This window comes from Bos taurus, chromosome 21, assembly GCF_002263795.3.
Source record: "Bos taurus isolate L1 Dominette 01449 registration number 42190680 breed Hereford chromosome 21, ARS-UCD2.0, whole genome shotgun sequence".
NCBI classification, from domain to species: Eukaryota; Metazoa; Chordata; class Mammalia; order Artiodactyla; family Bovidae; genus Bos; species Bos taurus.
The window spans coordinates 20,900,657-20,926,860 of NC_037348.1; the positions used below are offsets into that span (position 1 = coordinate 20,900,657).

At 51.4% G+C, this 26,204-nt stretch overlaps 1 protein-coding gene and 1 long non-coding RNA gene across 2 annotated transcripts in view; one reads left to right on the plus strand and one right to left on the minus strand.

Moving 5' to 3' along the window:
- Nucleotides 1–5,739, plus strand: part of LOC132343339 (uncharacterized) — a 35,365-nt gene extending 29,626 nt beyond the window's left edge. The window contains exon 2 of the long non-coding RNA XR_009492107.1: nucleotides 1,990–5,739. This is a non-coding gene — a long non-coding RNA (uncharacterized lncRNA). The remainder of the gene's footprint in view (nucleotides 1–1,989) is intronic.
- Nucleotides 5,740–22,324: 16,585 nt separating this feature from the next.
- Nucleotides 22,325–26,204, minus strand: part of RHCG (Rh family C glycoprotein) — a 35,640-nt gene continuing 31,760 nt past the window's right edge. The window contains exon 11 of the mRNA XM_024981600.2: nucleotides 22,325–23,436. The gene's annotated coding sequence lies outside the window, so the exon portion shown is untranslated. The remainder of the gene's footprint in view (nucleotides 23,437–26,204) is intronic.

Below are 26,204 nucleotides of genomic sequence, written 5' to 3' on the forward strand. Positions count from 1 at the left end.
TGAACTGAACTGAAAACTATTCAGTGACCAATCCTCTGCTGACCGCGCCCCTATGCCCTCGATCACCTCCAGGCCGGTGCACACCTCTGCCTCCACTCGGGGCACCCTTCCCCTGCCCCTGGCTCTTCCTGCTATTCCCCAGGCTTCAGTTTCCCTGGTTACACTGGCAAGCTCTGACTGGTGATGTCGCTCCTGCCTATGTGAGCAGACAGCGCCCGCCACTGGCACTGTCACCGCTTCCTTGTGAGTCTCCCCCGCCAGGTTGTGCGATGCTCCGGGACAAGAGGCGGTACCTTACTCATCCGGAACCCCGAGATCCGGGCACGAGGCTGGCACAGAGAGGGTGCTCCCTCCGCAAGCGTAGCCCAGTGGGTTCGGAAGGGGCGGATAGGTGGGGATCGCTTTGCTACAGCGGCACCTCGTGGTAGACCTCGGAAGTGCAGCAGGAATGGGACCTTGGGGCTAGGGGCGGGGGTTTCCCTGGCTTCAGGCGTCCTCTCCAGTCCAAGTCAGAGGCGCTCTTTCGCCCATCCACTCCAGACCCCACCTTGCCCAAAGGCAGCGCTCAACCTGGGCCAAACCGAGGAGGGGGCAAGTGACCCACCTTTCCATTATGGGGTTTGCTGTCCGCTAAGGAGATCTGTGTACTGCATGATCTTTGGGCACTTAGCAGAGAGGGAAGGAGAGAGAGAGAGAGGAGAGAGGGACAATACGTGTATGGTGTAGTTGTCTGTTTCAGGGTGTAGCTAGCATATAGGCTGAGCCGATACTTAACACCACTCCTCCTCTATAAAACAAAATTAGGAGCAGTAACGACCATGAAATGAATAACAATGAATAAATGGCAAGCAGCCAAATTTTTCTTTTGACTGAATTTTGTATATAAATTCATGTCATTTCAAAAATAAAATTAAAAATGCAATAATCATTATAGTACAAAAAGGGAAAAGTGGATACATACTTCTTATATTTTTTAAAAGGGGGGAATATATACCTATATATTGGTCTACCTCAATAATGAATACAATTACCTTAGAATTAAATCAGAATAAAAGACTAACAATTTTAAAAGAAGAAACCTTAATTCTAAACAGACTGTTCAAATTCAGTGAAATATTTCCCATAAAATAAAAAATTCACACTTTCCTAATGAAACTATTATGGTCTCACAACTCACATTTTGATTCATTGTTTTACATGCTAATAAAAAGAAGAAATTCAAATCTGTTTCTACAACTTCGCCATCACAGAGCCTAGGGCTTGGAGACAGGAACTGCACCTGAAAACAGTTGATTCCAAAAAAAAAAAAAACAGTTGATTCCAAACACCAGAACCGAGTTCGGGGTCAACTGTGTGGTGTGGGTCTGGGACTTGTTGGGATTAGCTTCCATATAGAACACAGAATTAGTTAATAAAAATGTGCTGACTTGAAGCTTGCTGCTGCTGCTGCTGCTTAGTCACTTCAGTCATGTCTAACTCTGTGCCACCCCATGGACTGCAGCCTGCCAGGCTCCTCTGTCCATGGGATTCTCCAGGCAAGAATACCGGAGGGGGTTGCCTTGCCCTCCTCCAAGGGATCTTCCCAATCCAGGAATTGAACCCGGGTCTTCTGCATTGCAGGCAGATGCTTTACTGCTGAGCCACCAGGGAAGCCCAACTTGAAGCCTACATATTTATTATAAGAGCCAACAGGTTAAGACACGAAAGGATGCATGTTACATGATTCCACTTATATGAGAAACTGAGAATGGGCAATTCATAGGAACAGGAAGTGGAAAGAGAATATCAGGGGCTGGGGGAGGGGGAATGGAAGTTGTTTAATGGGTGCAAGGTTTCTGATGGGGATGATGAAGAACTTCTGGAAATAGTGGTGATGGTTATACAACGTTGTGAGTGTACTTAATGCCATTGAAGTGTTTGCTTAAAAATGGTTAAAATAGTCACGATAAAAAACAACAAATGGTCATTGTATGTTTTGTATATTTTCAGTTCAGTCCTCAATCGTGTCCGACTCTTTGCGACCCCATGGACTGCAGCACACCAGGCCTCCCTGTCTATCACCAACTCCCAGAGCTGGCTCAAACTCATGTCCTTCGAGTCAGTGATACCATCCAACCATCTCATCCTCCGTCGTCCCCAGCGTTCTCCTCCAGACTTCAATTTTTCCCAGCATCAGGGTCTTTTCCAAGGAGTCAGTTCTTCACATCAGGTGGCCAAAGTATTGGAGTTTCAGCTTCAGCATCAGTCCTTCCAGTGAATGTTCAGGACTGATCTCCTTCAGAATGGACGGGTTGGATCTCCTTGCAGTCCAAGGGACTCTCAAGAGTCTTCTCCAGCACTACAGTTGTTTTTTTTTACACAGTTGTTTGTATATTTTACCACAACAAAAATCACCTGAAAAAAATCCAACAGGTTAGAATTAGCAAAATAAGTTGGGGAGGGGAAAGGAATATTTTATCACTGACATGGTTAAAGAATTGCCAGTGCAAGGTGGGAAAAAGCAGACCTGAAGGTGTGTTTTTACTATTGTTTTCAAGTTCTCTGCAGACAAGGTATTTGGCTGCCCCCAGGCTGGATCCCTTGGGACACCACTGGGGTGTTTATCTTTGTGGGTCCAAGGTGTGTTTGTCCCTCTTTTGTGTCTGAGTCCGTAAGTGTTTGTCTTTAGGTTTCCAGCATGTGTCTATTTATGTCTCTTTGTGTGTATGTCTGTGTGTCTGTCCACAATGAAATGATCAGGCACCCATCACAGTGCCTCTGATGAAGATCCAACAACTGTTACACACTGCGTGCTTGTTTGTGGGTTCTCACCTTTGTGTCTCCAGGGTTCTGTCGATGGTGAGGTCTTGGTATCTCTGCACCTGTGTGTCACATGTGTGGTAGCCACACGGTGGCTGCCTCCATCTCTGCTCCTTCTCCCTGGCCTGGGGGTGCGGGCGGGGGTGCCACAGTGGATACGCTCATAGAGAAGGCTGTTGGTGGATGCGCTCATAGAGAAGGCTGTTGGTGGCCCCTAGTTTTCCAGCTCAGGGTTCCCCCAGAGTTGCACTGATGGGGGAGGGCACCCCACAGCCTGGTTTTCCTAAAAAGCCACACCAAAAAGTCTCTGACATTTTGTCTGAGACTGTCTATACCTCAGAGAAGGCAATGGCACCCCACTCCAATACTCTTGCCTGTAAAATCCCATGGACAGAGGAGCTTGGTAGGCTGCAGTCCATGGGGTCACAAAGAGTCGGATACGACTAAGCGACTTCACTTTCACTTTTCACTTTCATGCATTGGAGAAGGAAATGTTCTTGCCTGGAGAATCCCAGGGACGGCGGAGTCTGGTGGGCTGCCGTCTATGGGGTCGCACAGAGTCGGACATGACTGAAGCGACTTAGCAGCAGCAGCAGCAGTCTATACCTAGTGACTGCCAATCCTTCCACAGTTCCCGCTAGCCCTGCACTTGCTCATCCATGGATCCAAGTTGGGCTGTCAGGAGTGGACGGCAAACCCTGGCAGTGACCGAGCCCTCTGCAGGTCACCTCGGTCCACCCCTTACATGGAGCTGGGGCATGAGTCCTTAGAGAAAATAGTCTGGGAGCCACAGGGGACAGCAGTCTTGGGTCTGGAGACCCACTCCATGCCCCTCCCCGGGGCCCATGGTCACTGCCACCTGCTAGGTCTGCGCTCCACTACTTTCACAGCTTCCCAGGTGGCACTTGTCGTAAACAGCCCACCTGCCAATGCAGGAGACATAAGAGACAGGTTCGATCCCTGGGTCTGGAAGATCCCCTGGAGAAGAAAATGGCAACTCACTCCAATATTCTTGCCTGGAAAATTCCATGAACAGAGGAGTCTGGCGGGCTACAGTCCATGGGGTGGCAAAGAGTCAGACGAGACTGAAACAACTTAAGAAGCACCTTCAAAGCAGGCACAGTAGCTCCAGTTGGAATCTCTCCCTCTAAACACAGCCCTGAGCACGCTTCAATGCAAGCCCCTTTCAAGGCCAACAGGATGAGCCTTGTGAAAGGCCTTCAGAGCCCTGATGAATAGGTAGGGGTGGGTGGGGGCTAGAGGCGGTGAGCCAGGGGGGCCTGGGGATCCCGTAGCTTTAGAGTCAGGAGGGAGCACAAAGGTGGGGGCTCACTTCCCTTTGCAGCTCTGAGGTTCCCAAGGTGGGGGGATGGGAAGCCCCGGCTTTCTGAACAGAGGTCAGCCCCTTGCCGCTGATGCTGTTTTGGGAGCCTTTGCTTTGGCCAACAGGGAAGAAAGGCTCCTTCTCTCTGGGAGGTGGCAGGCCTGGCACGGGGCTGCCTGGGAAACAGAGTCCAGTGTCTGGCTGCAATGGGCATTCAGAAGCTCAGGGCCTGGCAGCTCTGCCAGCTGCCGGGAAAGGGGGGCATTGTCCCATCCTCACAGGGGCTAACAGGGCCTTCCCTCCCCTACTCTTGGGGGCCCAGTGGCCTCCCTGCTCCCAGGGTACACCGGGACCTAGGGGTGCCCACCTTAGGCCACCAACACCTAGTTCTGAGGGAGAGAGACTTGGGGGAGTGGGCTGGAACTTCTGGTTGTCATTCAAGCGCTCGACTGGGAATCCACTGTTGTGGATTCAGAACCACCCTCAGAGCCACAAGATGGCCTGACTTGGGGCTGAGGGTATGTGTGGACCCCAAACAGCCGGGCCATAGGGCCTCTCCGATGCTCCTGGTGCCCCGTTCCCATCAGCATTGTCTGGCACCACTCTGAAATTCTGCCTGCGAACTCCCAAGCTAGCGAGAAGCCACTGAAATCCTTCGTGAATCCAGAGCTCTGTGAAGGGCAGTTCTATGTGCACTCTTGATTTGGGAAACCCATTTCCAGACGGGGGAGACACTGCACCATCCACAGGATGGCTTGTGTGGATCCTGGGCCCTCGGTGGAGACAGCTTTACTGGGAGCTCTGCCTTTGGGGAGTGAGCAAAGCTGATGCAGTGTCTTCCATCAACTAAAAAACAGGTGGCTCTGAACTTCCCTGGTGGTCCAAACGGTTACGAATTCACCCTGCAAGGCAGGGGACGTGAGTTTGATCCCTGGGTGGGGAACTAAGATTTTACCTGCCATGGAGCCGCTAAACCCTTGTGCTGTAACTACTGAACCTGTGCACCACAACTAGAGAGTCCGTGCACCTCAACAAAAGACAAAGAATCTAGAAAGATGGTACTGATGAACCTATCTGCAGGGCAGCAACAGAGACACAGACACAGAGAAAGACTCGTGGACACAACGAGGGGAGGGAGAGGATGGGATGAATGGAGACGGCAGCAGGGAAATGGGAAATGGCAACCCACTCCAGTGTTCTTGCCTAGATCCCAGGGACGGGGAGCCTGGTGGGCTGCCATCTATGGGGTCGCACAGAGTCAGACACGACTGAAGTGACTTAGCAGCAGCAGCATGGAAATGTACACACTACCATATGTAAAATAGATAGCCAATAGGAGTGTGCTGGATGACTCGGGGAGCTCAAACTGTTGCTCTGTGACAGCCTAGAGGGATGGGATGGGTGGGAGGTGGGAGGGAGGCTCAAGAGGGAGCAGACATGTGTATACCCACGGCTGATTCATGTTGTTGCATAACAGAAACCAATACAACATTGTAAAGCAATTATCCTCCAATTAAAAATAAAAATTTTTTAAAGGCCAGGTGAATACTGTAGAAGGAACCCTATCACTTTCACCCAGATATACAACATTTGTTTTAAGATCATTGGAAGCCTTAGTCTGAGCACTACTTTTGCTGTTTTTTGTATTTTTTTTTTTTACTGGTCCATGTCCTTTTATTACAATCCTGTTCTGTGTTCCAGAACGAATGGCTATTTAACACACAACCCAAAGCACTCTGAAAACTTATCTCAACTTCCCATTTCTTTCTCGGTATATTGAATCAAAAGGAAAAAAAAAACTTCCAAAAAATTGGATACAACTCTTTTAGAACTCAGAACCATTCCACATTCAAACAGGGCCTAAGAAATATTAGCTGCCATTTATAGAGCATATTCTATGTGTTGGGGCCTGATACCCATCATCTCATATAATGCACATTACAGCCTACAAGCAGTATTTCTGTTTAGAGATGGGTTATGAAGCCCACTGAGATCACAAAGCCAGAGCTACAGAGCCTCGGCATGCTGCGTCTTGAATCCGCGCACTTGCGCTGTGCTTCCCATAGTCCCAGAACCCCAGCATGATATTCCTCTATGAGAACTCAGTTGGCTAAGGACATGGCCCTTACAGATGTGACTGACTAGAGGGGAGGATGGCTCAGAAGAGGGGCTATCTCTAAGTCTCCTGTTTGCAAACCAGCATCCCCTCGGGGGGTCCATCCCTCATCAGTGGCCTAAAGGCCTTTCTGAAGCGCACTCTCAACCCTCATCAGTCACCAGTTCCAGTCAGTGTCCTAGATAAGATAAGAAGGCAGCATTTCAGCTCCCCCACTCACTCCTGGTGGGGACTCTTCTGGTACTTTCCAGGCTCCCTGGCCAGAGAGTGTGGGGGGTGTTCCTCCCAGCACAGCTGCCCAGGCTTTAAGGGGCTGGGGCCCAGCTGGCCCCCGGGGTGGGGTGGTGGGATGCGGGGAGGATGCCTGGGTGGGTGGCAAGTGAGAGCTGGCTTCCTGGGGCCTCCCTGGGTGCTGAGCAGCGTGGCCACTTCCGAAGGCCCCTTTGTTTGCCCCTTTATCCAGAAGAGTGGCTGCGATTGTATAGGGTACAAAGCCCCTGTGGGCCCTGACTTCCCACCCCTGCCTGTGGCCCAGCAGGAAGAGGGTTTCCCAGGCTCTCGTGAGTCAGCCGGAGACCCAGACCTTCTATTTCTGGGTCCAAGACCTGTTCATCCATCTAGCCTGCATCAGCTCCCCGCCGCCCCTCCCCAAGTCCCCACCATTCACACCAGCCAGGGGCTCCCTGCTCCTCCAGGGCTCATATCTGGACACACAACATAACCAGTTCCTGTGCTAAACGCTGGGGGAGGTTCCAGGAAGATGCTTCTTTCTCCGTTCCCCTGCTGCAAAGCATTTTTGGAGTTTTGCTGAGATGCAGGCAGCCAAGGACGCACTGGGTGTGGGCCGCCCGGAGGGGCATCTGGAAAGTGGGGTGGGGTAGGGAAGTGGGCAGAGTGCCTGTTTGTGGGGCCCTGCACCCACCATGAACACACTCACGGCTGCCCTGGGCCAGAGGAGGAACAGAGTGAAGAAAGGAAAAGGACTCCAGGAGATCGTGACCTCAGCCTCCACCCGCTCCTTAGCCCTTTAAGCGCTGGTAGACTGAGCCTGGCCCCACAGTATGGTGTTCAGTGCTCCCATTGGTACCCTTTCCTGCAGACAACTAAGCCTGCAAGAAGGAAGTGACTTTCTCAAGGACTCACAGCTCAAAAGTGACATTTAAGGCCATGGGTCTCTCATCCTTAAACTGTTAGTCACCCAGTGATGTCCAATTCTTTGTGACCCCTTGGACCGTAGCCCGCCAGGCTCCTCTGTCCATGGGATTCTCCAGGCAAGAATACTGGAGTGGGTAGCCTATCACTTCTCCAGGGGATCTTCCTGACCCAGGGATAGAAACGGGGTCTCCTGCATTGCAGAAAGATTCTTTACCATCTGAGTTTAATCGCAATTCAGGAAAGCGAGCAGGAATGCCAAGCAGGGTAGGAAGCACATGGCCATGGCCAAAGAGCCTGATCTGGGACTGGCTGCTTCGGGCCCCTATCTGCCTAGACTGCCCAGTCTCAGCTATCTTCTGGGAGTGGCCACCTTTGCCTAGTGGGAAGGTTCTCCTTCTAGGAAAGAGTCAGAAAAGCTCTTTACCTTTGTTTGATTTGTTGTCTCTCGGTCTGCCCCCTGGCCTCCAAAGAAAGGATCACCCTGTGCACATGTGCACGTCCTGAGCACACTCTGGAGGAAATAATAGCTTGCCTATGGGCCAGTGGCTCTTAGTTCAGTTGCTCAGTCGTGTCTGACTCTTTGCGACCCCGTGGACTGCAGCACGCCAGGCTTCCCTGTCCATCACCAACTCCCGTAGCTTGCCCAAACTCATGTCCTTCAAGTCGGTGATGCCATCCAACCATCTCATCTCACCTGCTTTCCTCTAGGCCAGGGTAGGCAGTGACTCATGGTTTATTACTGGAATCCAGAAGGGCCTCCCCAGCCCCAGGGACCAGACTCTGGGCATCAGCCTCTAGGAAGAACCCACCCTGCCCCACCTCCCACAAGCTGGAAACCTTTCAGGTACACTGGGAACTAACTCATTCTTGGTCTCCTCTGAGGAGAAGGGAGCAGCCCAGCTGAAACTTCCTTCTCATTCCCCTGTCCCCCTCCCTCCTCCTTCCTCTGCCCTCCTTCTACTCTCCCGTCTTTCTTTCCCCCTGCTTCTCATGCCTTTCTTCCTCTCCCTTTTCTTTCCCCCTTCCCACCCCTCTTCCTCATCCCCTGTCTCCCACTCTTTTCCTCTTCTCCTCCTCTCCTCCACTCTCTCCTCCCACCTCCAAATCTCCCCAGGGACCCAGGACTTGAAGCTCATGACTGATGCAGTCTGCATAGCCTCCCCCTAATGAATCCAGAATGCCCACAAACTGTAAAGCTCATACCAGAAGGAGGCCCTGGGTTTCTTCTCCGAGCCTCTCATTTTATGGACGGCCCAGAGAAGGGAAGCAATTTACGCAAGGTCACAAAGCCCAGTGCACTAAAGTAGCATGTGGCTCCACTCGTCCATGGGAATAAAAAGAGTCATCCTGGGACTTCCTTGCTGGCACAGTGGGTAAGAAATCTGCCTGCCAATGCAAGGGACACGGGTTCGATCTCTAATCTGGGAAGATTCCACGTGCCTCAGAGCAACTAAGCCCATGAGCCACAACTACTGAGCCAGAGTGCTGCAACTCCTGAAGCCCGTGCACCTAGAACCTGTGCTCAAGAGAAGCTGCCGCACTGAGAAGCCTGCACACCATAACTGGAGAGTAGCCCCCTCTCTCCGTAACTAGAGAAAGCCCGAGTGCAGCAATAAAGACCTAGCACAACCAAAAATATAAATAATTTAAAAAGAAAAAGAATCATGATGCCATTTATTGAGCACCTATGAAATATTAGTTCTATTGCATGATAGCAACCCTTTAGAATAGAGATCACTATTTCCTTTTAATATTTTGCACCAGGGAACTGAGAAGAATTACTTGTCCAAGGTCACACAGCTAGGAAGTGGAAAAGCAGAGAGTCAAGTCAGGTCTGCTCAAGCTCTGACCATCCATGAGGTCTGCTAGGATCACCTGCTCCAGCTCTCTCCTGCTCTGGGCTCTTTGGTCACCGACACTCCCAGAGATTGTTGAGGCCAAGCAGGGGCCCCTGTGTTACGCCAGACCTCCCTCTGCCAGCCCAGTCCTGTGGCCCCATCACACACCTGGCCCCTCTCTGAGGTCCTGCCATCAGTTCAGCCCAAGGACTGTCCTGCCTGCCTGGGGGCCTGCAAATGAGGGCAGAGGAGCATCCCGGGAGAACGGGGGTGGGGGCCTGGAGCACCTCCCCTTCCATCTGTCTGCCCCAGGAGCCCCTGAGATGTCACATGAATTCAGCGTTGGCAGAAGCCCAGGGCTGAGGTGGGAGTGTAGCCACAGCTGTGGGGATGAGGCGGGGAAGGAGAGAGGCAGGTGGCCAGGGACACCCCCAGCTGCTGGCTGCCCCTTGGAGGAGAAGGGGGCCTGTCAGGTGTGGGAGGACCAAGAGCTACCCCCCGATGAGTGGAGGTGCCAGCCCCAAAGAGGCCCTGACCCCAGCTGAGCCAGCTGAGGCAGAAAGAGGGGTTTAGGGGCGAGGTAGTGCAGGTTCTTGCTCTTCACATGGTGTTTCCTGCATTCATAGGCCCCCTGGGTGTGGGGAATTAAGAGATCCAGGCAGCAGGGAGCCCTGTCGCTGGACTGCTGATGGGTGTAGAGGAGGAGGAAGAACAGTGGTCCATTTGACAGATGAGGAAACTGAGGCCTAGATAAGGGAAGGGAATTTTGTGGGTTCCGACATGAGACTACAGGCACTCAGGGCTCTTGGTTCTTGGGGGGAAAGTTTCAGGGAGAGCCACCAGGGGATCCCTTCCTTGTCCCAAATGGGGTCACCAGACCCAAGAGGGCTCAGAGTCTAGAGGAGGCTATCAGGAGACTGGGGGCAGGAGTTCCCTGGTGCTGCAGTGGTTAAGAATCTGCCTTGCAATGCAGGGGATGCGGGTTCAACCCTCGATCAGGAAACTAAGATCCCACATGCCTCAGAGGAATTAAGCCCTGCAACTCCTGAGCCCATGTGCCGCAACTAGAGAGTCTATGCCCCACAATGAAAGATTCCGCCTGACAAAACGGAGATCCCACATGTCACAACTAAGACTGGATGCAGCCAAATAAATTAATTAAAAAATTAAAAAAAGGAGACTGGGCGCAACTTTTCCCTAGGACAGGGTGTCAGGTTCAAACGCTCATGAGGTTCCCTGCAGCACTAGAGCTAACCCGGTGTCTCTGTTTGAATTAAAAAAGAGGACCCCTTCCCCTAACACACCCAGACTTTCTGCACCCCAGAGTTGGGTGCTCCTGCTAACCTGGCCCCTCGCCACCCCCCTCTCTTCCCTTCTAAACACCACCTCCCTCTCCTCCCCTCCCATTCTCTGAGCTCAGCTGTGCCCACATCCCTCTCGCCCCCAGAAGTCCAGACTCCCCTGCAGTGCTCACAGGGGCGGTTCCTCTCAGGAGCTGCCTCGCCCTCCCTCCATGTGCCCCTGTTCCAGCCACCCTGAGCTGCGGGGAGCCTCGGCATCGCTGCTTCTGGCCAGAACTCCATTCTTCCTTCTTGGCCTGGACTGCTCCTGGGCACTCACTGGGCTTAGAGGTCACTTCTTTTAGGAGGACTCCGAGACCCTGGTGGCTGGATTAGCTGCCCCTCCTGCCCAAGGGGCTCCAGGACCTTCTGAAACCAGAGCTGGCTCCTAGCCTTGTCAGATGTGTGAGTCTCATCCTGTGAGCCTCTGGGCTACATCTGTAAAATGGACATTGTGCTCCTGCCCTGGTTCCCCACATCCCGGTTTGAGGGGTTCAGACAAGATCCTTGAAGCACACGTGCTTTGAAAATGGGACAACGTCTTGCAAACAGAAAACAGAGTTTGGGATTAATAAAACCTACTGGCCCAGCATCTTCCCTGGTGGTCCAGTGGCTTAGACTCTGCACTCCCAATGCAGCGGACCTGAGTTTGGTCTCTGATCAGGAAACTAGATCCCACATGCTGTAACTAACAGTTTGCCTGCTTCGATGAAGATTAAATGTCATGAATACTGCAACTAAGACCTGGCACAGCCAAATAAATAAATTAAAAAACAAAACACTTCTCTCTGGCTCCTGCTGCCTCCTCGTCCAGGGTCTGGAGCTCCCCAGACTGCTGGAGACAGGTGTGTTTGGGCTATCTTGGAGTCATCAGCTCCTTCTCTTTGCTGGGTCCCCTACATCTTTTTGAGGGTGGGTTGACAGCCTCCTGGGAGACATAGGATAATGCTTTCTAGACCCTGAGAGGCCCCTTGGAGGTCTGTGCCCTACAGCAGGGAGGATTAGTTTCCCCACCGTGTAGATAACAACCTGTTTTAGGGCTTGTCTTGAAGACAAAGGCAGAAGTGGGTTTAAAATTCAGCCTGCACCCAATCCCTGACCTGTGTGCCCTGCAATGGCCACATCTGCCCAGAGGGGGCACCTTTTCCTAATTTTCGCACAAGACTTTTCTGGGCTGGCAGCTGGGATGGGGTGCAGGTCACATCAGGGGAGAGGCAGCCAGGCATCTGAAGCCCTCCAGGACTCCCTGGGCCTAGAGCCCTTTTCAAGGCGTGAGTATTCAGCAGGTCTCCAAGGGAGTGGGGGAAGGGTCTGCATGCCCAGTGTTCCACAAGGAGCCTGGGTCAGTGATGTGTGTGGAGGTGCCGCGGGTGGGCCCTGGGCTGTGATCCAGGATCCCCACGTGGTCCGAGCATCATCCACAGGGGTGGCTTCCTGAAGCCAGGCCCTCCTCTCCATCCTCCAACTCTCCTTTCTTGGAAAGAACGAAACAGATAATGAAGTTCTTTTTTCCATCTCATTTGCCATTTCCTGGTCTAAGTAAGGAGTGTCAGGAGAGTGACAAGCTAAAAGCTGCTGATTACTGTGGCTTTAAAGGCAGTGACCAGTGAAAGGAGCCAACATCAGGAATAATGTGGTCCAGCCAGTTTTGGGTGCCCAACCCTGCAATTAATCAGCTTTGGAGTGGGGAGGGGGGAGTGGCTGGAGAAGATGGGTGAGAGTCTGTGTGTTTATCCCCAAGAGGTGGGGAACCTGGCAATTAAAGGGACAGACACTGTCCCTCTCCCGGGTGGTGATGGGGCCTGAGGATGGAGGAGGCAGGGGCCAAGTTAGAGTCATCATGAAACCAGTTTGGGTATTTTGAATTCAAACCCATATTGCAAGTCTGTGGCTTGGGTCTCCCCCAGACTCCCCGCAGAAATCCTTGGGATTATCATTCTATCCGATTTAGCAGCCTGCCCTCTGAGGGTCTAAATGTTAGACAGCTGAGGCTGATGGACACACACACACACACTCAGAGGCATTTAATCAGTCTGGCAGGAGGGTCTGTTTGCAGAAGTGATTTCATTTATTTTATTCCCACTAGCAAGCAGGCTTGACAGGGAATAAGCCTGTCCTCTGGGTGGGCTGGTAAACTCTGTGACTTGTTTGCAAGATTATTTTAAACGTATGGTGTCATAGGAATAAGGTGAGCTTGGGGCCTAGATCCCGCTCACATTTATCCTTCTGGACTCACCTGAGTTATTAACTTTGATGGTGCTGGTGCTGTCAGGCACGTGATCACCTGGATTCAGGTTTCTGGGATTCCTGTAGGTCGTCCTGCACTGGTGGAGCCCCTTTTGTTTCTTTTTTAAAGAAAAGTTATTTTTTAATTTATTTTTCCTGTTGGCCACGCTGGGTCTTTGTTGCTGCACTCGGGCTTTCTCTAGTGGTGGCGAGCCAGGGCTGCTGCCTGGTTGAGGTGCGCGGGCTCATCGCAGTGGCTTCTCTCGTTGGGGAGCACAGGCTCTAGAGCACAGGCTGCAGCCATTGTGGCTCATGGGCCTGAGTTACCCTGCGGCATGTGGCGTCTTCCCGGACCAGGGATCGCACCCATGTCCCCTGCACTGGTAGGTGGATTCTTCACCCTGGACCGCCTGGGAAGTCTGCCCCTTCGTTTCTCAGGCTGTTTTGGGGGATTTAGGAGCTGCCAGTGATGGCTCATGAGGCGGCTTAAATCTGAACCTCAGGCTGGGCAGCAGGCCCTTGCCAGCTGTGGGATTGTGCCCAGGCTTCAAGGCGGCCAGGATGAGGAAATGTCCAGATCCCTTATCCCATAGGAACCTCTGGGGCCATGATGCAGTGTGTGGGGAGTCGGGATGGAGGCTTGATCTCTTGCTCTTTTAGCCCCCTGAGGATCACTAAATTAATCCACTAAAGAGGTTGGGTTGTTTTTATCTCACTCCCAACTACTCCCCCCAACCCCCCAAACCCTGGCCTCCGGTCTCCTTTGTACACCCTGGGGGCTGAGAGACCAGACAGAACTAAAACCCACAAAGGGGTCAGAGGGGAGGGCCTGGCAATTAACCTCACGTCCTGAGCAGGGTGGGGTCAGGGGTCATTGGAGAAGGGGGGCAGGGGCTGACCGCCAGCTGCCAGGCCCAGGAGGAGGCCTCCAGAGGCACCCACAGGTGGGATTCCAGCCAGACCAGAGCTGCAGAGAGAGAGAGGACTGGAAGTTCTCTCTCCCAAACCAACCCTTGTACCCTCCCCCAGGCCCCCAGGCAAGCGTCTTTCTCACTTGGCTCCCGCTGCACACAGGGCCCATCCTGTCCCTGGCCAGACTTCTTCCAGGGCTGGGACCCTGCCCCCCACCCCATCCAGGAGCGGCAGCTGATTCTCCTCCCCCGTCCCTCCCCCCGCTCTACTTTCGGAGGAGAATAACCTGTGATAATTTTTTTCTTCTTCTTTCTGGCAACTAATGGACTCCTTAAATAGCAAAAATTGCGGCCTGTAATTAAGATCTTGCTTTTTAAATGATTAATCATTGTAACCCCTTTGAGCAGCATCCTACTTTCCTCTCTTCTCACATTGAAATGCAGATCATTGGCGGAGGGAGGGAGGTGCTCCCAAGCCACCGAGGAGCAATTAAACCTTCCCAGCTGTCACTCGTCCCGTCTGCCTCCCGGCCTGTCCAGACGCCGCCACGGAGAGAGGGCAGGGCATTGCTCAGAGCACCCGAGCCCGCCAGTGGCCTGACTGGGGCCTCCCGGAGAGCGTGCCTTCAAGCCTGACCCTGGGGTGGCAGCCCAGCTGCTGGGGTGGCTCTTGGAAATGCCCAGGAAGGCAGATAATGCTTGCTGAGCACTTCCAAATGTGCCCAGCTCTTTAGTAACGAGATCTAATTCAGTGTTCGAGCTCGCCACCTGAGAGAGAGGGGAAGGTGGCCCATTTCTACAAAGTGCCAACATGTATCGGCCCAAAAAGGGTTTTCCAAGCCTTTTGTCCCTTTGACACCCACATGGACTGACCACATGATTTGAGGAGGGTATATCATTAGAGCTAGGAGGAGACTTGGAACTCTGGTGTCCATAGCTGTCAACTTAAAAACAAACAAACAAACAAAAAAACTGGAAGGGCTCTCCTGGTGGTCCAGTAGTTAAGAGTCTGCCTGCCAATGCAGGGGACACGGGTTCGATCCTTGCTCTGGGAAGATCCCACACGCCTCGGGGCAACAAACCTCCGTGTGCCACAACTACTGAGCCAGTGCTCCAGAGCCCAAGAGCCACGACCACTGCGCCCAGCGACTACTGAAGTCGCCCCGCCTAGAGGCTGCGCTCCGCAAAAAGAGAAGCCACCGCAGTGAGAACCCTGTACACGGCAACTAGAGAGCAGCCCCTGCTCGCTGCAACTTACGAAAGCCACACAGCAATGGAGACCCAGCACAGCCGAAATGAATAAATAAATAATCTTAAATTAAAAAAACCACAGGGAATTCCCTGATAATCCAGCCGTCTGGGCTCCGTGCTTCCACTGCCAAAGGCATGGGTTTGATCCCTGGTCCGGGAACTAAGATCCCACAGGCCACATAGCAAGGCCAAAAAAAGTAAAGTAAAAACAACAAAAAGTACCATACCTGGACTTCCCTGGTGGTGGTGCAGTGGATAGACGTCCACCTGCCGTTGCAGAAGTTCGATCTATCCCTGCTCCGGGAAGATTCCACACGCCATGGAGCAACTCAGCCGTGTGCCACAGCTACTGAGCCTGCTTGGTGCAAAGAAGACCCAGCCCAGCCGTACATAAATAAATAAATAAAATTTAAAGATAGCATACCTGTCATCTTACTCAAGAGGATGCTGGGGGCCAGAGGTTAAGGGCCGTGGCCAAGATCGCGCATCACACATATAAGCACTTAGGAGGCTGCCAGGCCTACAGTGGGTACTCGTGGATCTGTTGACTGAGTAAACATGGGCAGATGTCCTTCTTCCTTTAGGGCTCTGCTGCTGCCTTTTTCAGAAGCGATTTGTGTGTGTGTGTGTGTGTGTGTGTGTGTGTGTGGTGGCTGGGGGAAGAGGGTGCCCTCCTTTATAACACTTACAGAGGAAGAGGCAGGGGAGCAAAAGAGAGTAGACTTGCATGTGAGCTGGGCCGCCAGGTAAGGTCGTGCATTCTCCCTGCACGAGAGCACTGGCTGAGGCTGAGGGGCCTGTGCTCTGCTGGCCAAGCCACAAAGGGTACGTGTGACCATCCTTGCTAAAATCGCATCAGCCACAGACCGTGAGTAGGGGGTGACACCGCCCCCATGAAGAAGACGGTAGAGCAAAATGGCACATGCACAGAAGCTGCGGCCCAGCGGTCCCTCTCCTGGGACTTGGTCCTACAGATACACTCACACTTGTGAGAACTGACTTACGAGCAAGGTTATTTGTTGCAGTGACATTTGCAAAAGCAAAAGGTTGAAAGCAAGGCAAAGGAGTCTCGAGAGAGGATTGATTAATGTCATACTAGGAAGCGGTGTCAAATAAGGGAAGAAAATACGAGGGCAAGTTTGGATGGGCTGGTTTATGTATAAAGAAAATTCTGGGGAAGGATACATAAAAAATGAAAAACAGCTATTACCTTTCATTAAAAAAAATTATTTATTTGGCTGCACCGGGTCTCAGTTTCGGCACACAGGGTCTTCATTCGATCTTCACTACAGCATATGGAATCCAGTTCCCTGACCAGGGATGGAACCCAGGCCCCCTGCACTGGGGGCACAGTCTTAGCCACTGGAGCACCAGGGAAGCCCCACGTTACTACTTTAATGGGAGACTTGAGAACAGGGCAAATGAGAGACAGGAAATGAAGGAGACTTCTCACAACATTTTCAGTTTTGTACTAGGTTAAAGTATGGGGCTTTCCCAGTGGCTCAGCTGGAAAAGAATCCACCTGCAATGCAGGAGACGTGAGAGACGCGGGTTCTATCCCTGGGAGATCCCCTGGAGAAGGAAATGGCAAGTCGCGTGAAAACACCTCGTCTAGGGTGCACAAGAGGCACTCAGTAGGCAGGAGGGTTGTTCTTAGGGCCTTTTTTTTGCTCTGCACTCCTGTAAGAGTTTTCACTCAGTTTTCACTCAGGACTTGATACATGGTGGCCAAAGGGTCCGTTGTCTAGTCCCGCTGGGCAAGTTTCAGGACAGGTGTCCCAAGGAGCATAGGGGTCCTCAAGAAATGCCTTTGCTGTTCAAGACCTCCAGGGATGAGGTCTTCTGGGGTGAGGGCACCTCAGGGGCCAGCACCATCTGGGGGAAGAGGCAGACCAGCTCACTGTGCCCAGAGTCAACACTCTGCCCTGGGTCCTCATACCCCACCAGGGCTGTGTCCCCTCCCCTCAAGGGAGTTCTGAGTAGCACAGCCCCTTCTACCACTCTGTAAATCCAACACCAGAAATCTGAGCCCTGGGCTACCTACTGCATCAGGTAGGATTGTGTCTGCTGCAAGTAACTGACAATCTGATGGACAGGACCAGGACTTACGCAAATGCAGGCTTAGTCATCTCACACAGTAAGAGGGTGGTGGTCCTCGGGTGAGCCCAGAGGCTCAGTGACATCAGGGGTTCATGTCTGCTCACCTTGGCACTTGAACCTCGTGTGTATGCATGCGTGTGTGCTCAGTCATGCCTGACACTCAGCGATCCCATGGACTACAGCCTGCCAGGTTTCTCTGTCCATGGGATTTTCCAGTCAAGAAAATCTGTAAAGGATTGCCATTTCCTCCTCCAGGGGATCTTCCTGACCCAGGGATCAAACTGGAGTCTCCTATATCTCTTGCATTAGCAGGCGAATTCTTTACCACTGCAGACTCCTGGGTAGCTCTTAGGCGCTTTTAATGCTATCCCTTCAACAATGCTTCACACTAACCCATCAGGAGAAAGGATCAGTGAACACTAATCCCATCCTTAGCTGCCAGAGGCACTGAGCCACCTTGACAAGGCCCAGGAAGGGAGACTGGCTGATACAAGGAGACGGTGTGGTTCCCAAATTGCATGCCCCTTGCCATCCTCGAGGTCTGGCCTGGGGGAGAAAGCAAGGGAGATAAGTCATTCCTTTCTCTTCCCACCCCCACCCAGCCCGAATTCCCGCACACCTCCCAGAGCAGGGTCACGCCAGCCCAGCCCGTTCCCATCCTCCCTGGGTTTGATGAATGCCAGGGCTGCTTATAGAGTCACAATCGCCAAATTAGGTTGCCAGAGCACCCCTGGCCTGGAAACACCTCCCCAGCTGAAAGGAGGCACGTCTGGACCGAGCAGACATCTTTATTCAGCTGTAATTGACGTTTCACAGACGTCTGTAACTCCGTCTGGAGGGACACAAAGCGCCCCCACGCTCAGCCCTGCCAGCCTCTTTATGTCGCCCCCTTTCATCTGGCAGTCAAAAGTGTATGAGCCGCCCAGGCTGTTCTACCCGGTCCGGGGGCCCCCGGGACAAAGGCAGGCGCTGCACACAGGCCGCCTGGTGGGCCTTTACCTCCAGGAGCGCGTTATGCTAATCCAGCGCCAGCCCAGACCCCTCCGGCATATGGATGGGCGGCTGCCAGCCTGGCTGGGACATGGTCACTGGGGACCTGGCTGCTGGGGACCCAGAGAGTCCCTGCTCACCCAGAGGAAGGGTGGCCCCAGTGTGTCAGGTTCTAAGAGAGTGGGTCCCCTTGGGCCCAGATTGAGGAGGCTGAGACAAAGGGGGAAGGGATGCTGGTGCTCAGCAAGAGTTCTTAGTCTGGGATCCCCGCCCATCCCAGGGGGAGCCGCATGTGAACCTCTCACAGGGTAGGCAAAGCTACACACAGGTCCTTTTCTCTAGGGATAGGGTCCCTAGCTTTCATCATTTGCTCCAAAAGGTGACTGTTACTGTGGGGCTCATCCAATCACCCATTTTACAGATGGGAAAGCAGAGGCCCAGAGCTGGCATGCCTTACCCAGTGTCACCCAGTAAGTTGGTGGCAGCACACGGGCCCCTACTTCTGCCCAGAGGACCTCTCTGCTGTCAGAGGCCACACGCCCCTGAAATTACAGAGGCAGGCAGGCAACTGAGGAGGTGTCCAGGTGCAAGGAGAAGGGGCGGGCAGGACAGGGAGCACTGCTGCTCAGTCACAGCCCTGTGTTGCTAGGTCCTCAAGAGGAAACTTTATTTAAAACAGATATATGAAGTTTGCCAGTTCAAAAATGTAGATTCGGGGGCTTCCCTGGTGGCTCAAGGGTAAAGTCCATCTACAAATGCAGGGGACATGGGTTCGATCCCTGATCTGGGAAGATCCCCCATGCTGCGTGGCAACTAAGCCCACACACCACATCTATTGAGCCAGTGCTCTAGAACCCGGGAGCCTCAACTCCTGAGCCCACTACTGAGCCCATGTGCTGCAACTACTGAAGCCCGAGGACCCTAGGGCCTGTGTTGTGCAACAAAAGAGGCCACCACAATGAGAAGCCCATGCACCACAACCGGAGAGCAGCCCCTGCTTGCCTCAACTAGAGAAAACGCCCACACAGCAACAAAGACTCAGCACGGCCAAAAATACATAAATAAATAAAGGAAATTATTTCAAAAAGTAAATTCAGGACTGACATATATACACTATACATCCTATGTATGAAACAGATAACTAAGCAGAAAACCCACTGTATAGCACAGGAAACTCTACTCAGTGCTCCATGGTGACCTAAATGGGAAGGAAATCTAAAAAAGAGAGAGGAAAAAAAAACAAATATATATATATATGTGTGTGTGTGTGTGTGTGTGTGGCTGATTCACTTTGCTGTATAGTGGAAACTAATACATTATAAAGCAACTATACATCAATAAAAATTTTTTTTAATGTAGATTCATATTTTTGACAAATTTTCAAGCCACTGAGGGGCAAGGGGCAGTGGCATACATGGCCCTCAGGCTGCTGAGTTTGAGAGCTTTGCTTTTAACCTCACAGAGATCCCCGTCCTTAGTTCCCAAGACTGCAGGCGAGGCAGGCTTGAATGTGGCCACCAGCTCAGACTCTCCCTATGCCACGGTCCCTGCTGGCTCAGAAGCCAGAAGCAGCTATGATGTGGGCTGGTGTCCAGATCCCCGCTCTGCTGTCCTCGGCGTCCCAGTGCCTGTCTGCAGCCCTCTGAGTGGGTGGCTTCTGCTTTCGGTTGTCAGCCCCAGCTGAGACGTCTCATCTCCAGTGACTGCAGTTCCTCGCCTTCCCTGAGCCCCGCTGTTTCCCCCACTGGAGGCAGAAGTGACAGGTTAATGGCAGTCTGCGCTGGTCTCTGCAGGGCGCCCTGACCTTCCCTCTGGGCTTGGCATGATCCCACAACACAGATCAACCCCCAGAGGGGGCAAGAGGGAGGAGACTGCGAGGGACAGAGACAGAGAGAGAGAGATGCAGAGAGAGACAGACCACCAAGACAGAGAAAAGCAGGAAGGCGAGGAAAAGAGAGGAAGAGAGAAGAGAAAGAAAGAGAAGGGGAATCAGACAGATACACAGAGAGAAACAGCAAGGAAGTCAGAGATGGGGAGAGACAAGAGATGGTAGAGGAGACAGAAGGAGAGATGGGGAGAGATAAACACAGGGGCCAAGACTGACAGGTGGAGAGAGAGCCAGAGAGAGACCGCAGAGAAGAGGAGGTGACTAGGGCAGGAGAGGGCAGAAGGTTGGGGACACACTCCCAAGTGGCCCCAGGCCCCCTTCCCCAGACTTCCTCTGGCAGGGCCGTCTCTGCAGTTTCCAGAGGCTCTGAAGTGTGACAATTGGAGCCCTCTGAGAGGCTCCCTCTGGGCTCTAAGACCTGGGGGTCGTGTACGCCTGCATTTGAAGCGCAGGTGAAGCCTCACTGCCTCTGCTGTGGGCTGTGAATGACTCCAGGACTGATCTATTTCAAGAGATCGGAGAGGCAGAAGGGCAGCTCTCGATGGGCTCCACAGAGCCCCATCCTTCACCTGCTACAGGAGTTGACATTTATTTGGGAAGGATGAGACCAACATGTTGAAATTCTTTTTTAAAAAATAATCCTTTTAAAAATTGTTCTTCAGCTTTGAGATGACAAAGAAAAAAAAAAACCCTACTGTGACAATATGACAATATAGGAAAGGGTCAAGTGAAGAATCAATTCTCCTCCCCTGCAACGCACCCAGGCACATTCTAGGGGATAGGATTCAAATCCAGAGCCCTCTAAGCCAAATTCACAAGGAGTTCCCTAAGCCTTCCCTTCCCTTGGCCATGGGACTGGGGCTACTGGTTGGCATTCATGCCAGCTCTGCCTGCAGGACCCCTTGGTGGCATCTCTTAGGAACATACAGAAAAGCCAGGTTCTTGATGAAGCAGCTTCTCACCAGTACCCACATACGTAAGTGCACACGAGTGCACACACACAACCCATCTTCCAGGTGTGTCCAAAGAGATAGCTCGGTGACCTTCCATTATAATCATTGGTAACAGTCAACCAGAGAAGCTAAAACATGTATCTAGCACTGTGCCTGAGTGCTAAGTCATTTCAGTTGTGTCTGACTCTTTGAGACCCTATGGACTGTAGCCCACCAGGCTCCTCTGTCCATACGATTCTCCAGGCAAGAATACTGGAGTGGTTTGCCATGCCTTCCTCCAGGGGATCTTCCTGACCCAGGGATTGAACCCGCGTCTCTTATGTCTCCTGCATTGGCAGGCGGGTTCTTTATCACCAGCACCACCAGAGAAGCCCATCCGACACTAATGTGCTGCCTGTAACTATGATCTCTGGGACACTTGACCTGTGTGCCTTGGTGCTCAGTGACTCAAGTGGGGAAATTTCAGGCACAAGAGAAAGATAAACAGTGCTGGGCCAGTGCGGGAAGAGGTTTGAGGGGATAATGGGCAGATGGGCCAGACTCATCCCTTCTGTGTCTTTATGACTGATACCTTCTTCCAGCAAACATTTACAGTGATGTTTATCTCATGTGCATTTAATTATGTGCATAGATATTCAAAATGTTTTTAATTAAAAATACTGTACAGGGACTTCCCTGGTAGTTCAGTGGTTAACAATTCATCTTCCAATGCAGGAGACATGGGTTCAATCCCTGGTTCAGTTCAGTTCCGTTCAGTTCAGTCTCTCAGTCGTGTCCGACTCTTTGTGACCCCATGAATTGAAGCACGCCAGGCCTCCCTGTCCATCACCAACTCCCGGAGTTCACCCGGACTCATGTCCATTGAGTCAGTGATGCCATCCAGCCATCTCATCCTCTGTTGTCCCCTTCTCCTCCTGCCCCCAATCCCTCCCAGCATCAGAGTCTTTTCCAATGAGTCAACTCTTCGCATGAGGTGGCCAAAGTACTGGAGTTTCAGCTTTAGCATCATTCCTTCCAAAGAAATCCCACGGCTGATCTCCTTCAGAATGGACTGGTTGGATCTCCTTGCAGTCCAAGGGACTCTCAAGAGTCTTCTCCAACACCACAGTTCAAAAGCATCCATTCTTCAGTGCTCAGCCTTCTTCACAGTCCAACTCTCACATCCATACATGACCACAGGAGAAACCATAGCCTTGACTAGACGGACGTTTGTTGGCAAAGTAATGTCTCTGCTTTTGAATATGCTATCTAGGTTGGTCATAACTTTCCTTCAATCCCTGGTAGGGGAAGTTAAATCCCACACGCCAGGGGGCAACCAAGCCACATGTCACAACTACCGAGCCCTTGAGCTCCGGAGCCCTCTCACTGTAACGAAGATCCTGTGTGTCACAACTAAGACCTGACGCAACCAAATAAATACATAAAAGCAAATATTAAAAAAATACTGTACAAATACATTTGAATACGAACTGTTTCTTGTATCCTACATACTAATACATCCATTTATACAGGTATGTTACTGTTCAAATTTATATATACAAAACCATGTATACTGACTTGCCAGGCAAATTTTAAAGGCTCATTAGGAGTAATTTTGGCTATACTGGACATTGACCTTAAGTACTGACTCTGATCCCACAAAATATGAGTCCACTGTGCCTGTTCCCTCTTCTCTGCCAAGCCCTCCATTATGCCAGAGGGAGACAGAAGCAAAAGTCTCACCTTGCGGGATATTGTGTCCTATTGGGGGTAGCCGGGTGGGCACATGATGAGAATCTACTGTGATGGGTGTTAGATGGGAGGTGTGCCCATGGGCAAATGGCACCCAGGGAGGCTTTGTAGAGCAGATAACACTGGAGGAAAGTCTCACAGGTGGGGGTAGGAGAGGTCATGGGTGGTAAGTTTCAGCCTTGCTACAGATGTCTGGGAGAGAACCTAGGTTCAAATCCTGACCCTGCCACAGACTGGCTGTGGGACTCTGGGCCAGGTCTCTCATCTCAGTGGATCTAATGTCCTCAGCAGATGCTGTTGGTCACCCACCAGCAGCCATTGCTTTGTCCTTGGCATGGCTCTAATTTTGTCCCTGGCTCAGGGAAGGGGAACCCAGCCCCCGCCCCAGCCTCAGAGGGGAGGGTTCTGGAATGTTTAAGTCCTAGTTCTGATGTCAGTGATTGGTTTAGGCATTGAAATGAGTTGCAGCGTTGGTACAACTCCCTAACAAACCATCTCAATTAAAGCAATTATCCTTCAATGAAAAATTTTTTTAAAAGCAATTATCTTCCAATTAAAAAAAAAAACAAACACCTCAGCACATCAAACAACAGTCATTTCTTTGGCTCAACACATCTGTGATTGGGGCAGGAATCAGTGGGACGGCTTCTGTAGGTCCCACGTGGTATCAGCTGGGCAGTTTGAATGGAACTAGAGGATCAATCGCCTGGCTGCAAGTTGGGGCTGGCTGTGGGCTGGTCACTCAGCCTAGCCTGTGGGCCAAGGGCCTCCATTCCTCGTTGCTTGAACTTCTGCAGACATGGCTGCTGGTTTCCTAGAACAAATATCCCAAGAGACAGAAATAAGAAGCTGCCATTTCTTAAGGTCTCTGGGCCTGGAAGCTGGCACAGTGTCATTTTGTTCTGTTCTATTGGTCAAGCATCACTGGTTGAATGGACATGAACTTGGGCAAACTCCAGGAGAAGGTGAGGGACAGGGAAGCCTGCCATGCTGCAGTCCATAGTGTGGCAAAGAGTCGGACACAACTTGGCGACTGAACAACAACAAAAATTGGTCAAGCAGTCACCAAGGTCAAATTCAAGGGGAGCGTGCTGACTGCACTTTTTGATGAGAAGAGTCTGGAAGAACTAGGGTTGGGGAGCATGCTTTAAATGGGGAGAAGTCTATTGAGAAGGATTTCTCTTTTTTTTTTTCGGCTGTGCCGCACGGTTCTCCCCCAGGAAGTGGAAGCTCAGAGTCTTAACCACTGGACCACTGGCGAAGTCCACAGGGGATATTTCTAAAAAAGTTTCCTTTGCTCCCCCAAAAGACATGGGCTTGACTGAATCACAATTGAGAGGCTGAGACTTCCCCAGTGGTCCAGTGGTTAAGAATCTGCCTGCCAATGCACGGGACACGGGCTCGATCCCTGGTCTGGGAAGATCCCATGTGCCACAGAGCAGCTAGACCCACCACTAAGAGAAGTCACTGCTGTGAGAAACCTGCCCATAGAAATCTGTCTACTTTCTCAACTAGAAAGGAGACCCCACTCGCTGCAACTAGAGAAAGCCCACACACAACAGTGAAGACCCAGCACAGCCACACACACACGGACCCAATGAAAGAAATGGAGAGGCCAACATAAGAAATGAGACTATCCCAACAAGAATAGGATGATCATACGCTTGATCCTTTATGATTATATTCTTAGTTTCATAAAATTTAGGGAAAGAAGACCATTATAGTAATATTTCCTGCAGTTGTTATATTTGGGATCATAACAAAGCATGCCTAAATTACATATAAGTATGTGAATTACACTTAAAATCCTATAGAATTTCAATAGTTGACGGGAAAACTCAATACTGCCAAGATGTCGATCCTTCCTAAGTTAAAGTGTATATACAATGCAATACCATTGAGAGTGGAATTTAGAAACAGATTCTAAAGTTCATCTGGGGGACTTCTTGACGGTCCAGTGGCTAAGACTCCACACTCCCAATGCAGGGGGCCCTGAGTTGGATCCCTGGTCGGGCAACTGGATCCTATATGCCACAACTAAGAGTCTGCATGCTACGACTAACACCCAGAGCAGTCGAATAAATAAGTAAAAATAAATATTTAAAAAATTCATCTGGAAAAGCAAATGTGAAAAATTAACCAAGAAAATTGTGAGAGAGAAGAAATGTTCTCATAGGACACAAAAACACATGTAAAGGGACGTGTTGTAACACAAGTTTTAATAATAAGAAACTGGAAAACCTTGAATGTCCAACCACAGGGGAATAGTTAAACACGTTAGACAGTAGGTCTCAAACTTGGGCATGCATCAGGATCACCTGGAGATTGTCAGGCCTGCTCTCAGAGTCTCTGTAGACTGAGGGAAGGACGGCTCAAGAATTTTGCATTTTACAGCCATGAAAACGATAGTGAGGTGGCCAAACCTACAGTCTGTTATACAGAGTGAAGTAAGTCCGAAAGAGAAAAACAAATATTGTATATTAATGCATATATATATGGAACCTAGAAAAGTAGTACTGATGAAACGATTTACAGAGAAGTAATGGAGACACAGGGGGACTCCCAGGTGGCGATAGTGGTAAAGAACTCACGTGCCAAGGCAGGAGATGTAAGAGATGAGGGTTCAGTCTCTGGCTTGGGAAGATCCCCTGGCAGAGGGCATGGCAACCCAGTGCAGTATTCTTGGCTGGAGAATCCCATGGACACAGGAAGCTTATGGGCTGCAGTCCATGGGGTCCCAAAGAGTCGGACACGGCTGAAGTGACTCAGCATGCGAGCAGTGCAGACACAGGTATAGAGAACGGGCTGGTGGACACAATGTGGGAAGGAGCTGCTGTTGTTCAGTTGCTAGGTCGTGTCCGACTTTTCGAGACCCCATGGGCTGTAGTGCACCAGACTCCTCTGTCCAGGGATTTTCCCCAGCAAGGGTATTAGAGTGGGTTGCCATTTCCTCCTCCTGGGGATCTTCTTGATCCAGGGATCAAACCTCCATCTCCTGAGTTGGCAGGTGGATTCTTTACCACTGAGTCATCTGAGAAGCCAGTACCCGGAGTATAATACCCAAACTGCCCTTTGAGTTGTCTCCCACCTTCCCCTCTGGCCACAGGCCTGGCCATTCCTGAGCCAGATGTCTTGTCACCTCCCAGAAGGCAGTTTCTCCACCTCCAAACCCTTTGCTTGAATAAATCCTATTTGTCCTTCAGGACTCCGATTAGACATCATGGCCTCTGGAAAGTCGGGCTAAATACTCTCCTGTTTGTTTCACCAAATTCATGGGTTTCATGCGGGTGTTATCAGGAGGGATGGGAGTGAGGCTGGGATGTTGTTCTGTGGTCTCCTCTCCTCCCTTCCTCAAGGGTCACTTGGAGCTGGCTATGGCCCTTGACAGGCATCACTGATCTGCTCGAGGCAGCCCTCTCCACGTAATCCCCCCCACCTAGGATCCTCCCTTCCTTTGCCTCCTCAAGTGACCTAAGAGTGGTAACAGCCTGTGCTCCGTGCTAAGTCGATTCAGAAGTCACTTCAGTAGTGTTTGACTCTTTGCGACGCTATGGACGGTAGCTTGCCACACTCCTCTGTCCA